Here is a 15,423-nt window from a genome sequence, read left to right as displayed (position 1 = left end):
TAACAATTCAGTGAGAGATCTGAAAGAATTAGAGTGCGCTGTAACTCAAAAAGTAGTAAACATTTGGCCTGACACCGTATTTTACAATGTTTTTTTCTACCCCCCGCTCTCTTAATCTCTTCTTGATCGTTGTGTTCTACAGTTCCGAGGTTCTTGTTTGCCAGGTTCCCAATCACAGCGGATAAAAAAGCAATCAGAGAAAACTTACTCCTTAGGAATGTGGGAAACATAATTTGCATGTTAGCATTGCAGTCTTTCTGAAACAGAAAAATTGTCACATCATGAAACATCATGACAACTGACGAGTCAGCCATTTGCCTTTGATACCTCTTGAAAGTTAGGTATGCTGCGGGCGGATTTAAAGCCCCAAGCAATTAAACTTTTCCGCATTAGCAGAGAAAAAAAGGAAACATTAAACACTTCGGCTCTAATCGGGAAGAATTAACTGTGTTTAAACAAACTCATTAGTCAGTCAAATTACAGCGGGCGGGTTTCTTAGGAATTGTGTTACTCTTCGTAACAGCGTCACGTGCTCTCTCCGCAACGTTGTAGTTATTGTGAAACTTCCCAACAAATTATCAAATAGCTGACTGTAGCTGACAGACACACAATGATATCAATAGAACAACGTTTTTAACTGTCTTTCTATTTTTAAATTCAAGAGATCGGCAAGTTGGTTAGGGTTAGGTTCAACAATGGGTAATTAAAACGAGCTATCTGTCTGACACTGACGGGGTTGATCTGATTACCATAATACAATTTGCGCAAGATAACTTCCTTAGACTTGGCTGTAATGAGGGCAGTCCTCCAAAATCGGCAATATTGACGCAGTTATGGCCGAAGATCGCTTCAGTGTAGTCGACTATGTCGTATTCTCCATCATGTTGCTTGTCTCGGCGCTAATCGGGATTTGGTATGGCTGCGGACCGGGTGGAGACAAACAAAAGACAACGGCCGAATATCTTTTGGGCGACCGCCAAATGAAGAAGTGGCCCGTCGCCATATCGCTTCTAGTGTCGTTCCTCTCGGCAATCACTCTCCTTGGATTGCCGGCAGAGATCTACACCTATGGAACACAGTTCTACTTGATCCTCATAAGCTACGTGTTGATTTCTATATCTGTAAGCGCCGTCTACATTCCAATGTTTAGACGAGTCAAGATCACTTCGGTGAACGAGGTAAGCCGGCGCGAGCAAGTCAGAAAGAAATTACGACCGTTATTTAACACCTGTTGGGGCCAATTAATACTAATCGAGTCAACTTATCCCTGATTTTATCGTCAATGTTTGATCATTGATAATTTTTGCATCATTAAAAACTTTTCAAGGCCGAGTTCAGTTCGATATCTATTCCTAAACATTAGCCAGCCTAACTGGTTGTTTTGTGTATGCGTTGAGGCGTTACAAGCGATGCCGCAAGAGTTCTGCTTGTTCCATATCGTTTACGCGGTTCCTGCCTTCGTTTTCTACGAGCGAAAAAGAGCCAGCTGCATAAGTTGGGTTGAAAGATGTTCATGAATAATGTCTTTGAATAGCAGGTATGTTTTCATTTCAACGCCCATAGCAGTTTGTGGTTAAACTTTAACCCATCTTTAAGGTTAATAACGCAGCTATTGAATCATCTGTCACCTTAAGCTTGTTCTTTAGCCTGCGAGCAAGCCGTCATTATTAACGCTGTATGACAAGCTTATCTCCTCCCCACGCGTGGCAAGATTTGAGACTAGTCGGGCATAGCTTTTCGCGATCGCGGGGTCTGACCCTCAGTCTCATTTCATATGCGTTATTGACCAAGCGTGAGATCAAGATGGCTGGATAGTGGCCGAGTTCTTTATGGACCGGGACGAAGTCGAGCTCCACAAAAACGCAAACGCAAAAAAAGAACGAGGCTAACTTCCAGTCATCTTGACCGAACAAGCTTGGTCAATAAAGGATCTATTATACAGAAAAAAGATTTCGCTTCGATAAGAATCAAGAACGACTTCAGTGTTTATTTTGAGAGCCGGGAAAGAAATCCAAGCCGGTGTTTGTGGTGCAATAAACCCAAGAGAGTCGTTTATTTTATTTATTTATTCATTTTATTTATTAATTTTTTTGTTTTGACTGTCTTCTCCCGCTTTTTGTGACTTCGTCGCCGGCATTGTCCAGAAGTTACGAAAGTTGTAAGTCCGTTCCACACACCCTTTTTCTTGTGCGGGATCAAAGCAGGCAATCCTGATCTTGCCCGCGCGGGTAGCCAATCAGAACACAGGATTCGCTTCATCTTGCCCGCAGGCGCTGCCAGCTAGATAATAAAGGGACCTTTTGCAGACCTCTAACGTGCTCGCGTTGCTTAAATCCTCATACATTCCCAAAGACCTGCTCTCAGGCTACTTATTTTTTAACTCGTTCATTAATTCACTTATTCAATTATTTATTCATTATTTTTTACTGATTTTTCTACTTTCCGTAGTACCTTGAAAAACGCTTTTCTTTTGGTGTAAGAATGCTTGGCTGTGCATTCTTCTTAATATCGGTGGTGAGTACATTTTCAATGAAATTATCGTTCCTTTTCTTTCTTCGAAATGGGAGGTAACCTTGGAGTTGTTTGGCAACTTGTTCGAAAAACAACAACTCTTACGGGTAAAACACATTACTCGAACTACCCATTCCCCCCACCCTTCCCGTCAAGCAACCGTCCCGTTCCTTATTCAAGCAATTGTCATTAAGTTTTCTTCATCACAAACAAACGGTCAGAGAGGTGAACCAATTCTGTATGCCCTATTTTACTTTCATTCGATAGAGTTCCTCTTCGGAAGAGCTCTTCTAACGTACAGTGTGATACCATTATCAACTTTTCCTCGATCTCTCACAGACTCTGTATCTGTTCGTGGCGTTGTTTGCTCCTTCGCTGGCATTGGAAGCGGGTAAGTGAATAAACATCGATATTACCCCATACATGATCCATTCAGTGTTGGGGGTAGGGAATTCCTGTGCTCTGGTTACTTAGATAATTGTTGTGTTAGTCGAGATGGAGTGTACGTGACCTTGGTAATCGGACTTGAACTCTGAGAATGCCCCTGAGGGAAGGTATTGACATCCATTACAATTTCAACCACAACACTAAGTTTAAGAATCATCAGACGTAACAGCGGCGAAGGCCATTTCACCAAACACGCACTAAATCCCTTTCAAAGACATCCAATGGTCTCTCTTAAGGCTTTTACGCATGAGTCTGCTTGAAATCTTGCTTTAAAATCTTAGTCCACCTAATTTGATTGACGTTCCTTTCAGGAGAAAGACATTATCTTTTCTTAATTCCAGTTGCAGGTATTCCACTTTCGGTTTCTATCGTCGCCACTGGGGTTGTGTGTACGTTTTACACTTCTCTGGTGAGAAATATTTCGATATTCCGTAACTCCCTTCATCTTTTTTTTAAACGAGTCCTTCATACAGTATTGATTACAATCAAGGTTGAATGCATCCGATACTAAGGTATGTGTTCATGTATTTCTAGGGCGGTCTTAAGGCAGTGGTTTGGACAGACGTATTTCAATCGGTTATCATGCTAGCAGGTCTTCTCATAGTTGCTGTCAGAGGAAGTTTAGAAGTAGGCGGACTTAGCAAAGTCTGGGAGATCAACAAAAAACACGGACGAATCAACTTCTTTGAGTATGTATCACATGCAAATATTAGGTTTTATCGATCTATCGTGAAAAAGTATTCCCGCATTCTTATAGCCTTGCCATACTAGTCACATATATCTAACAAAGGCCGACCCATTATGAGACATTCCGAATGGTCCCGACAGATGTCGAAATTATGATCGTGATTTTCCGATCGGTACATCGGATGCACTACCGTCGCTGGAACCAGGGGCACTTGCGGAAGTTATGCCGTCGAAATAGGTTTATGTGACAAATCTGCAGGATGCAAGGGAAAAGTTCTTGCGTAATACTGAGTTGATGCAGAAAGAGAATGAAAAATGTTTGGAACCCTCTTTAATTTATCACAAGAAAACGAATTGGTGGGTGGGTACTACTTTTAAGCTTACACTTGGTTCTGTTGATATAATCTTTCCTTAGTTTCAACCCAGACCCCCGGGTTCGTAACACGTTCTGGACACTTGCCATGGGCGGTACTATCGCTATCCTCCCAGTCTGGTCAACCACCCAATACTTCGTACAGCGGTATCTCGCAATAAGGACCCTCAAGGAGGCCAAAAGGTCCGTTTGGATGGTTATAATATTTTTTTTTTTGCGCCCATGTGACTGACTGCGACGACCTTGCAGAGCTAATTTACACGCATGAAGAATATGATGAAGTGAAGATCTTCCGAAATGACACGAAGCTATCCACAAACCAAATCGAATAATTTGAGGCCCACATTATCCTGAATTCGTGCTTTTATCTCGCTGTAAGCTGGAGAAAAAATTTTCTCTTAATTTAAGGGTGATCCTGATCGCGTTCCACTTCAAGATAGACTTTACCCGACATGAGCTGTTAAACCTTGTATGGCTCCTCCATTAAATTTATTTTAATCACTTAAAGAGTGGCCATAGAGTTTTGCAGATTGGGTCCACCGAGCTTGTTTACGATGGAATCACGATTCACATCCTCGCATTGCCGCTGGCCTGTGGAAGCCGTCGATTTGGTGCAGTCGCGCGCTTCTCGCGCGTATGAATTATGCGCAGTAAAGTTGCACAATAGACCACTTTCATAAATGGCTGTCGTATTAATATTCCTTTGTTTAAATTTAAATTACCCCTTCTGGCCTCGTTCTCCAGTACAAAATTCAAAAGAATACATTATCTCAAGCAAGGCCAGAAGGGCTGATTTAAAGTTGAACAAAAGAATATTAATCCGGCAGCCATTTATGAAAGTGGTCTATGCAATAGAAACGAATTACTTAAAAAAAAAATCTAATTCAAGGTATTCAGGGCGCGTAAGAGTACACAGCGACAAGTAAAGGAAGGAAAAAAAATGAAAAATAACCCTTTATCTATTCCTAACCCCAAGGAACAGTACAAAATTATATGTAGTCATTCACCACGGGTATTAAGTTTCGCAGGAATTTTTTGTTATTTATTGCACTTGTACTTGTGTATGTTTTACAGAGCATTATGGTTGAATGTCCCAGGGCTGATTATTGTGGTAACTATTTGTACATTGGACGGAATGGTGATATTTGCAACATACGCTGATTGCGATTTGAAAGAAACCAAGAAGATCTCGAGAGGAGATCAGGTGAGGATCAGATCCAGGGACAGGATACGGGGTTCTACTTCGATTTAGTGTCTTTTTATCGTAATGTATAAATAAGTCAGGATTTTTTATTATATGAATTAATACTTTTCTTCAATTGGGGGAGTCGTATGTCTGGGATCCCACTAACTTTGTACTTGGGAGACTCGAAGACCAGACCCAACCACGGTGGATATCGAATCTAAGGTTGACCCCACCCCAACCCTCTTCCTCTCCCCCCCCCCCCCCCCATTGGTTTCCCTATGATGTTTTTTTTCTGCATGTTGCAAGGCGTAACTCCTCTCCTGTTGAAAATACTTTAAAACAATTTTGCGTAAATAGTTAGACAGTTTCTCCGTTATTGCTGGGCTATTTGTATTCCGTAATACAGCAATGGCACTTCTTGAACCGAGCGTTTTCAGTTTAGTAGATTATTTTAAGTATTATCTCAAAATGCTTTTCAGGTTCTTCCGTATTTCGTCGTTAACAAACTTGGACATCTAAAGGGCCTGCCAGGAGTGTTCACTGCCTGTCTTTACGGCGCTGCTCTCAGGTAGCCAACTTGACATATTATTCTGTATCTTCATCAGATGTAACAGCTATTGGAACATCATTTATTTTCATATACCTTTCACTTAACAAAACGTGCACTGTGATTGTTTGACTCTTGGTCACGCGCCCCTGATCAAATTCAAATGTATCCCGACCGGGATACAATTGCGCTATCGTTGCCCTCGCGCCGAATGTATATAACAACATATTTTTGCCATATGATTGTTTAAGAGAGGTCAAAATATATAACAATCAATCAATCAATCAATCAATTTATTTAACGTGGTCAGAACGCTTAGCTAAAAGCTAGTTTACAGGTACGCCACGAAATAAAAAGAGAAAAGGAAATTATAAAGCCTTGTGAAGGTATATAAATTTAAATAAATTAAGAATTAAGAACTAGCTAATGTTAAAACATAAGAATTTAACAATGTAGTCACCGAGTTGAATATATAAAATGTAATCATCAAGAACAGGAAATATAACTAAGGATAGATCCTCACGCGCTAGAGTCCCGTGAGATCTAATGTTTTTAAGTAATTTTTAAAAGTAGTAAATATTTGTATCTTTCGAGACTCGTCCGGTAAAGCGTTCCATAGTTTGATGTAGCATATCCGATGATCTTAACCCGAAAGTTGTTGATTTTACTTTTGGGAGGTCAAGTATTGTGGTGCCCCTAAGGTTATAAGTGGAGCACCTAACTGTTATAAGATCACGTAAGCTTTTTGGTCCTGCATAACTGGTTAATATATTAAAGACAGTGGACAATATTTTCGCTAATCGCTGTTCACGAAGACTTGAGAGACCGATACGCTTACAAAGTTCCTCATAAGGCGTGGACTTATCTCTAAAAAACAAAACGGAGCGCACGTTTGTTCACCAACTCTAACTTTGTCCGAAGCACTTTGTCCGGGATATATCAGGACTCTCGAAAAAACAAAACTAACAAGTTTCCCGAGGGACCATACATTAAGTGTATATAATCCTCCGAGAGACGCCTTTCTCTTCAAGATCACTCGCTTAATACCTCTAATAAAACCTTCTTCAGTGTCTGCTTTTGGTATATCATTATGATTTTTCAACTTATCAGGTTCCAGTTTCAACCTGACAAATAAACGGACGAAGAGTACCCTTCGGACGTACCATTGTTGACTTCCAATTTTTATTTATTAAGTGCTTATTTATTTCTATACTTATTTTCCTACCAGCACAATATCCTCGGCTTTAAATGCTATGTCCCTTGTGACAGTTGAAGATCTCATCAAGCGAAGAATAACATTAACTGACTCTGAGGCCACCAAAATCAGTAAAGTTATGGGTAAGGCACTTTTCTACTCAAATATTGGTTTCGTGATAAACCTTGAGTTGAATTTTCTTCGCTAACTCCTTTTATTTCCTTGAGATCTTCATACAACTCGCGGGATACTGAAGTAAACTTCAACAACAACACCAACCTACTGTTCCCTCTTATATAGTTCCTTACAATCTTTCTAGAAGATTCTACAGGTTTACAACACGACTATTTGCAGTAACACTACATTATAGAATTTTCCAGAATTTACGGTAAACAAGTCAAGTTTCTATAAATAGATATTACGTATTCATGCCGAAACCACTAACTGGAACTTTTCTAAAGGACTAATCAAGAACGTTCTAGAAATCCTAGAATATTCCATAAATGTGCTGAATATCGTGTCTTCTGTCCAAATATGTCTACCCACATTTATCTAAGGCCCTGTTTACAAGCAAGGAGGGTAACCCTTGTGCTAGGGTTATCCTAGCAGGCGGGTCAAAGATAGCCCGGGTTTACAAGCAAAATTTCACAGGTAGGTTTACCCTACCACCCGGGACAACTTACCTATGCTTGGTAACCGCACGCATTGTTATCAATGTTCAAAGGGTCTTGAAACAAGTAAAAAGTTGTCCCGGGTAGGCGAGTTATCCCCAGTAGAGCGTTTGCAAGGCAGCTAGGGTTACTCTGGCGCTAGGGTAACCCTAGCACTCAGCTAAGGTTACCCTGGCGACAGGGTAACCCTAGCGCTCAGCTAAGGTTACCCTAGTGCTAGGGTAACCCTAGCTGCCTTGTAAACACGAAGATGAAAAAAAGAAGAAATGTGGGAGCGTTAGGGTAACCCTCCTGTCGGGGTAACCCTAGCACTAGGGTTACCCTACCTGCTTATAAACAGGGCCTAACTTAGAAGCACATACAAACTTCAATGCTAAGAGTGTCTCAGTTCTTCTAGCAATTCTTCTTTAACTGTTTACTCTTCTCATAAAACCCGGCGGGGCGACCAGCGCGTTGCTTTTGAAGTGTTGTTTATTTTCGCGTATTTTCCTCTCTTAGCGGTCTTCTATGGTGTAATTGTGATGGGTGGAGCTTTTGCAGTGAAATATACTGGTGCAATGGTTCTCCAGGTAAGACAGCTTTTTTTCACCTGGTTTACCGGCGACATTTTTCAGGTCAGTACAGACTATCTGAGAAGACCACATCCAAGGGGGCAGTGCACTTTAAGTACACCACCCATATCGCCGTCAGCTATGATTGACTGAGTGAGTGTTAGAGAGTAGGCGCGCAAAGCATGCATGAATTTCGAGAAACCGGTTAATGCACTACCTATTTTTTAAAACCGTAATTGAATCCTGATTTTGTTCAAATCCCATCTGGAAACTCGATTATTTAAATTGTTTATTTCATCTTTACATGTTCACTTTGGAGGCTGGTTGGCTGCATGTGATGCTTTAATACATGTGATGCTTTAATGCATGTGATGCTTTAATGCATGTGATGCTCTAATGCATGTGATGCTTTAATGTGACAGCGTGATGCTGTTAGTGAGCTTCTATGCGCTAGCTGATGTTTGGCTGTGTAGCCGCGTGATGCGGTTCCAGTCAATACCCACTAATTGACCCTTGCTCACCATAGAGTCTCCTGTAGCTCAGTGGTTAGAGTATCCGAGTAGATCACGGAGGGTCGTGGGTTCAAATCCCATCTGGAAACTCGATTTTTTAAATAGTAATTGAATCAGTTTTTAAATCCAAACAATCTTGACCGAGTCACGCTAGTTTTTGTTCGCTTCAAGCAGCTTTCAACCCCGTGCTTGGAATCCCATCTGGAAACTCGATTTTTCTCTTATATTAAAAATTGATTATTTCATCTTTATTGCTTTTTAATTTTTATATTTTATAGCTTGCTTACAGTATCACTGGTATCGCTGGTGGAGCACTGTTTGCAGCTGTCACACTCGGAATGTTTTTTCCAAGGATGAACTCAAAGGTGAGTGCTACCGAGCAGTGGCGACGTGCATAAGGTCCTAAACTTGAAATTCTTGTTCGTAGGCGAAATCCGAATCCGATACCACTTTGGGAATAGTACTAGTTGACTTTGAGAGCTTTCTGTCCTTTCGAAGGAGAGAGCATTTTCAGAGAGAAACGAATATTTAAAGGACACTATCTTTGGAAGGGAACCTTTTTTAAAGTTAACTCTGTTAGAAGGAACCTTTTTTTCAAGGAACTAGGGAGCATACGTTCTAGACACATTTTCCACAAAACAATTTTTCCTTGAGGGAAAGCATTTTTTTCGGTGGGAAACGCACGTGATATTGGCTTAGGTCATAGGTAACGGGACTTAAATACTAATTCTTACAGTGGTTTGGCCCTTGTTTGTAGGGTATCTACCTTGGAGTTCTAACAGGTGTTGCGTTGTCAGCATGGGTGTTCATTGGTTCTGTTTTCTACCCACCTGATACCAACCCAGGCTTACGCTCGGTTGAAGGGTGTTCATTTTACTAAGAAGCTCTGATAAACGACACACAAGGGATTCTATCCAAATACAACAACGGAACCATTAAACACCGTTTCAAACCACACACGAGGTAAGACCAGATCGCAAATGATTTATTTCTCACTTTACGCTCAGTTATTTCAAACTTGCTGGTTCTGCAAGGTACAAAAAAAATTTAAAAATTGTGATAGAAAGCTTTGTGTTCAAGTACATTACTTTCGACGTGGTTTGTTCGGCTGAAACTGTACTCATAAGTTATATCAATCCGCTTCTTTTATCTTTTTCTCATTTCCAGCACCCCGCTGGCTGATTTATACAGCTTATCTTATTTGTGGATTTCTGGTGTGTCATTTGGTGCAGCATTCATTGTTAGATTGATCGCGAGTTTTGCCCTTGGTAATTACAATTAAATTATCTTGGCTTCAAGATAACGTTCATAGATCGGTAGCCAATATACAACTGTGGTGGCTAACCTATATCACTTTGCGTTTCACTCGGAGTTCTCTTTGTTTCACTTAGAAACTGAAGCAGACAGGCGTAAGCAAGTGGATTCCAAGTTGCTATTCCCAAGAAAAGCTCGGTTGAGCGGCTTTCTGCCTGGTAACAAATTCACATGGGAAGAAGAAGAAGAAATGGCGTATCTTAGCCATGAAAAAGAGGTCCAAAAGAAGGTAAAGTTGTATTTCCTTCTCCACAGAAGTGTATGTCTTTAGTCATTGCTATTTAAATTTCAAAAACTGCAATTCAGAGGTCCAAACCAGTAACAGTTCCAATTCTGGATAAATACTTAAGTCAAAAGCTTTAGACCCTGATTACAGATCTTTGCCAACGACCTCAGGTAAGGAAGTCAAGGACACCAGTGACCAAAATCGTATCGGAGTGTAAAATTAATCTTCTGATTTACGATTTAGTTAACATTTCTTCTGTCGTGACTTTGTCTCTAACTTTGTTTGTTTCAAAATCAAGAGAACGATCTCGTGAAAAATGAGGATACTAAATTGTAGTGAGACGTGATCATATGATAGTTGCGTCAAAAGATGATCCAGTCAAGCCAGTAATATCCATATAGTTCTCGCGATATTGCATTTAGCCCATCGCAGCTGAAAAAGTGGACATTCAATGGCCATTTTGAGCAGTGGCCAAAAATGACCACTATCTTGATTTCTTTTAGAGGCTGACGGTCAAAACAACACGACAGCATTGAGGCAAGTTCCTTCGACAGAGTAAGGTCCTAAAATCAAAACGGTGCCATCGATTTAAGCTGGGTGATAAGCTTGTCATTGTAGACGAAACCACAGTAAACACAACCAGAATATGAGGACTATCTATATTAGATACGATGAATATATGAATATATTGGTAGAGCGCTGCACTAGTATCGCAGAGGTCAGTGGTTCGAATCCCGTACAGGCCTGATTTTTCTTTTCAGGTCTGATTAGCGCTATTGCATAAATAGCGCTCTCTACTGCGAGGATCGTGCATCATACGTATCTATCTATATTCTTCAAGAAGCATGAAAATATATCGATTCTTTTGCCACCAGGTAATGAGGTCTCTCGATCACTGATTCACTGTTTATGTTACCTAGCATTCCTTCAAGATATTGAACAGGATGCCAAGTCCGTCCTCACAGAAGTTACTAGCGTACTCACTAGTCGGCATTGACTGAAAGTCACGCAACAGATATTTGAGGAACGCCTTCTGTCCTTGTTCGTAAGCGTGACCAACAGTTTGACTCCAACAATGAATGTTCCATGGCACACCTGAGCAGGAAAAATAAATAAAGCAGATGGATTTAGTAAAATACATTTGTTTATAGTGATTTAGAAGTCTTGCTACAACAGGTGTGCACTTGACAATAGACTGACCAATCTGCAATTCTACACTCTGTGATTGGTCCGTAAACTCGCGGCATCCTTCTAGCCAATCAGATACAAACTAAATCGGTTTAATAAATTATATTTTCGTATTATATATATGAGACCGGGGAGGGGTATGGCGCAGCGGTGTGAGCACTCACCTCCCAACGCTGTAGCCCTAGTTCGATTCCCAGAACTGGCGTCACATACAAATTGAGTTTGATAAGAAGTAGCACACAAACTGCAGTTACAAACATGACGGTAAAACGCATGTTGGAAAATAAGATTAGTAAACTTTACTTGAGTTTGTTGTTGATTCTCGTCCTTACTCGGAGCATTTTTCTCCAGGCCCTCAGGTTTTCCTCCCTCCCAAAACAACAACATTCCAAAATACAACTCGACCTGGAAACAGCAGACAAGAAAAGCCACCTCGTGGAGTTGTCGGCTGCTAAATTTCTATTCCCAACATTCCCATTATGTATCGCAACATCTCTCTGGCCTTTGAGAAAATTGTTTTATGCTTTTACGACACCCTGACAAAATACACTTCAGAGGTAATGCATGAACATATAATTCATTCTTACCAAAAATTTTTAACCTCATTGCGATGTCAAGGAACCCATGCTCACAGCTGTGGTACACAGCCTCCTGAAAAGAGCGAAACATGCGCACTTGAACTATTTGATATAGAAAGAAGAGTTTCGCATTAAACCCTCTGATTCGCGCTTACGTAGCGAAGCGTTACTTAAATGTGAAGGCTACAGATGCACAGATAACTGTTTTATTTCTTTACTGGTTGCCAAAGGTAACATCGGCAACAGTCAAACTGCAAAGCAAATGAATGAATTGTGTTTCAAATATGTAATTACACTTGAAGGGCTGAAATATTCGCAGCGAAATATTACTTACAATTCTGTTGGGTAATACGAACATCTTTATACAGCTCTTTACATGTTCTTTTAGCGGATGTGTTTGGTTGATTGTTAGACAAGTATTTAAATTCGTTGCACCTATTTAAATATGAAAAGGCTAATTCGTCCCCAGACTCTTTGCGACTGCATTTTGGCGCCAAAACGGAACAGCTACACAAAAAGTTATTTATTTTAATTATAATTTGAAATTCTTAGTGCACTTTGCGCAAATCACCCTCTAATGACAAAGAGTGACTGGGTTCTAATTCCTCCCCACAGCCTCTCATCTACCAATCAAACATAGAGGTCATTAGAATAAACTGAAAATGATCATACACTCAACAAGCTTCTGACTATCATACAAAATTCTCCTTGTCAGAACCAAAGGAAATACAACAAGATAATTTGAATATATCAACAAAGTTGAAATGGTAAATTGGCCACCGTTACGATTATAAAAGCTGACGTTTCGAGCTTTAGCCTTTCCTTTCGCTCCGACGAGGGGCTAACGCTCGAAACGTCAGCTTTTATAATCGTAACGGTGGCCAATTTACCATTTCAACTTTGTTGATATGTTCAAATTATTTCGTTACCCCCACCGACGCAGCCCCAAACAGTTTCTTTAGAAACTATCAGCCTTTATTCATTTGAAATACAACAAGAACTGTCAGTGTGTGGATAAAATGAGTCTTCATGTTAAGAGGGTTTGTAAGGATTAATGAGTTCACTTATGACATCTACCTGGAATCCTGTGGCACCATCTTCCTTAGCACCCACCACCTTTCTTGTTTCACAATCGACATAAAGTTTTGATTTTCACCAGCAAAAGGAAAGACTACTTATTTTTATCATAAGTTTCTTCAGTTTCTTCTTCTTTTTCTTTTTTTTTTTGCGATGCGGGGTTTTTCGATTGTGAAGGAGTTAATGGCATCTGTTAGAGAAGATGGTTATCGAATTTCACGTTTGCTTTCACCACAGCCTTTGTTGGGTTCGCGGGTGGCTATTTTACTTAAAATAGTGAAATGAATTCGACAAGACTTCTGAATTATCTTACCGCCTTACTTTAGGCTGAGTAAAGTTGCTTTTGAACAAAATTTATAGCCAAGCCATTTGAAAGTGCGATAGTAGAGGAAGTGGAAAAACTACTTTACAGCTCATACATTTCAGCCCAACTGAATACAAATATTGAATTTCATATAATAACGCAGAAATTAAAATTCGGAAATAATCATTAAATGGATATTTATCGAAAGCACCTAGAAAACGTTCTTCACGCAACAAATATTTCTCTCCTGCATAACAGACCGTGATATTAAAAAAATAGTTGCTGTTGTTTTGTTTTTTCTTTTATTGTAATGAAACCTTTAAATAGTCGTTTGATAGGGCTGGCAATCATCATTAAAGTAAAACTGGATCATTTAGGCTAAGTTTTAATTTATAAAGTGACAAACAGTGCTGGAACTCATTTGATAATGCTATTGACAGAGCTTTCAGTATTCGTGGCGCGGCAATCGCTTGTATTTTAAGAGGGTGGTTTCTGACGCCTACACAAAAAAGGGAACTACAAGTGTAGCAGTTCTAATTCAAATATCACCATTAAATAAAAAAAAATTGAAAAATAAAAACTGTAACATCACTGTAAAGCAAAAATATGGAAGAGAGTTGCAGCGGTTTAAACTTAATATCAACAGAACTGGTTAAACTGCCCTTAGTCGTTTACTTAGTTGTTACCCCTCCCTGACTCTGAGATAAAGCAGGAGGAAATTGTTTCAGCTCGTTTAAGTATATATTTGCCAAAAATAACCACGAAGTTTAACTTACGCCCTAATCATTTTTCTCTAGCGCATGACTCCGGTTGTTAAAGACTCTCGCAAACTTTTAAACTTTTCGAGATTTCTCAGCTATTAAACTACTCAATCTTTTAAATGATTTGTCGCAAGGATCCTGTCATATTGAAGCTGTATATAGAGCTGACTTTGGACTTTCCTTGCCTTGCCTATGCAATGTAGTGTATAAATAGTGTATAAATATTTTTACGCCTTTTTAGTTTGAGAAGGATAAAAATGGACAGTTTAAACTTCCTTAAAACTTCCCGTCTCAGGGATAAAGTTATGAGCATGCTCCGGTCAATGGGAAAATGAAAGTTGAACACAAATGAGAGTCAGAACAATATAAAAGTGGTCTGCAAGTTGGAGAGAAAACACTATAGCGTCGAGCTCTTCAAGGTCAACTACTCCAGCGTGAAGACAACTTAAATAAGACTTTCGGAATATCGAGCACGTGATGACTTAGAGGTGAGTGACACTTTTGGGACGGGCTGTTAGGAACATTTGACTAGTTTATTGCGTCAGATTCTTGTGTCGCGATGGGATATCTTACTTTTCCCCACTGAAAATATGTGTAACTGACGCAATAGAGCAGCGCGCGTGTTATCTTTTATTAGAACTATCAAAGAGACGTTTATTCACTTTAATTTAAGTCTTCTGTTTGTGAATTTGCTGATACGCGCGCGCTACTTTCGTTTCTAGAACGGTTCTACCGTATCGCAAGCGCTCACGAAAGTGCCGCGGCAGCCAGCAAGCTGTATAAAGGTTAAGTTGTTTTTCTTGTCATACCAGTTGACGCCAGATCTTTCAACTGAAAGCGAAGTTTTAGCCGCCGTGCTCAAACCCTTTTTAATTGTTCTAGTGATAGCGGCACCAAGGTAAATATTTTTACGCCATTTTAGTTTGAGAAGGCAGTGTGGCCGAGTGGTCAGCGTGTCGGACTCGCAATCTGCCGTTCCCGGGTTCGAGTCCCGCCCTGACCACTACCTGGAATTGTTTCACGGTGGCTCCGAGTTCAAATCCTCGGCCATGCTTGTAAATAGCCGACTGGTTTGCCTTTGGCCAGATGGGATTCTTAATAAGATAAGGTTATTTTCAATTTGAATTATTTGTTTCAGTTGTTTGGTGGAAAACCTGTAAACTAGCTTTCAGCTAAGTGTTTCTCCTCCTTATTTTGATCGTGATTTCTAGTTTTGTGAATTAAGTTATGATTTAAAATTTAGTTTAAGCGAAAGTTGCTTACGACATCGTTGTACCGTTAATTGTAAATCGTTA

General features: G+C 40.0%; 1 pseudogene across 1 annotated transcript; it reads left to right on the top strand.

The window, feature by feature from the left end:
- The first annotated feature begins 670 nt into the window (after positions 1–670).
- Positions 671–11,526, top strand: LOC148722328 (sodium-coupled monocarboxylate transporter 1-like; annotated as a pseudogene). The gene is made up of 16 exons (XR_015992552.1): positions 671–1,178; positions 2,449–2,514; positions 2,851–2,902; positions 3,300–3,367; positions 3,493–3,647; positions 4,061–4,201; positions 5,093–5,222; positions 5,684–5,772; positions 6,980–7,089; positions 8,116–8,186; positions 8,959–9,045; positions 9,438–9,643; positions 9,848–9,948; positions 10,072–10,223; positions 10,724–10,775; positions 11,141–11,526. The product of XR_015992552.1 is annotated as a sodium-coupled monocarboxylate transporter 1-like (transcript).
- The last annotated feature ends 3,897 nt before the right edge of the window (positions 11,527–15,423 follow it).

This window comes from Stylophora pistillata, chromosome 10 (genome assembly GCF_964205215.1).
Source record: "Stylophora pistillata chromosome 10, jaStyPist1.2, whole genome shotgun sequence".
Classification (NCBI taxonomy): domain Eukaryota; kingdom Metazoa; phylum Cnidaria; class Anthozoa; order Scleractinia; family Pocilloporidae; genus Stylophora; species Stylophora pistillata.
Note: the sequence above shows the minus strand (reverse complement) of the source record. Positions and strands in the feature narration are given on the sequence as shown.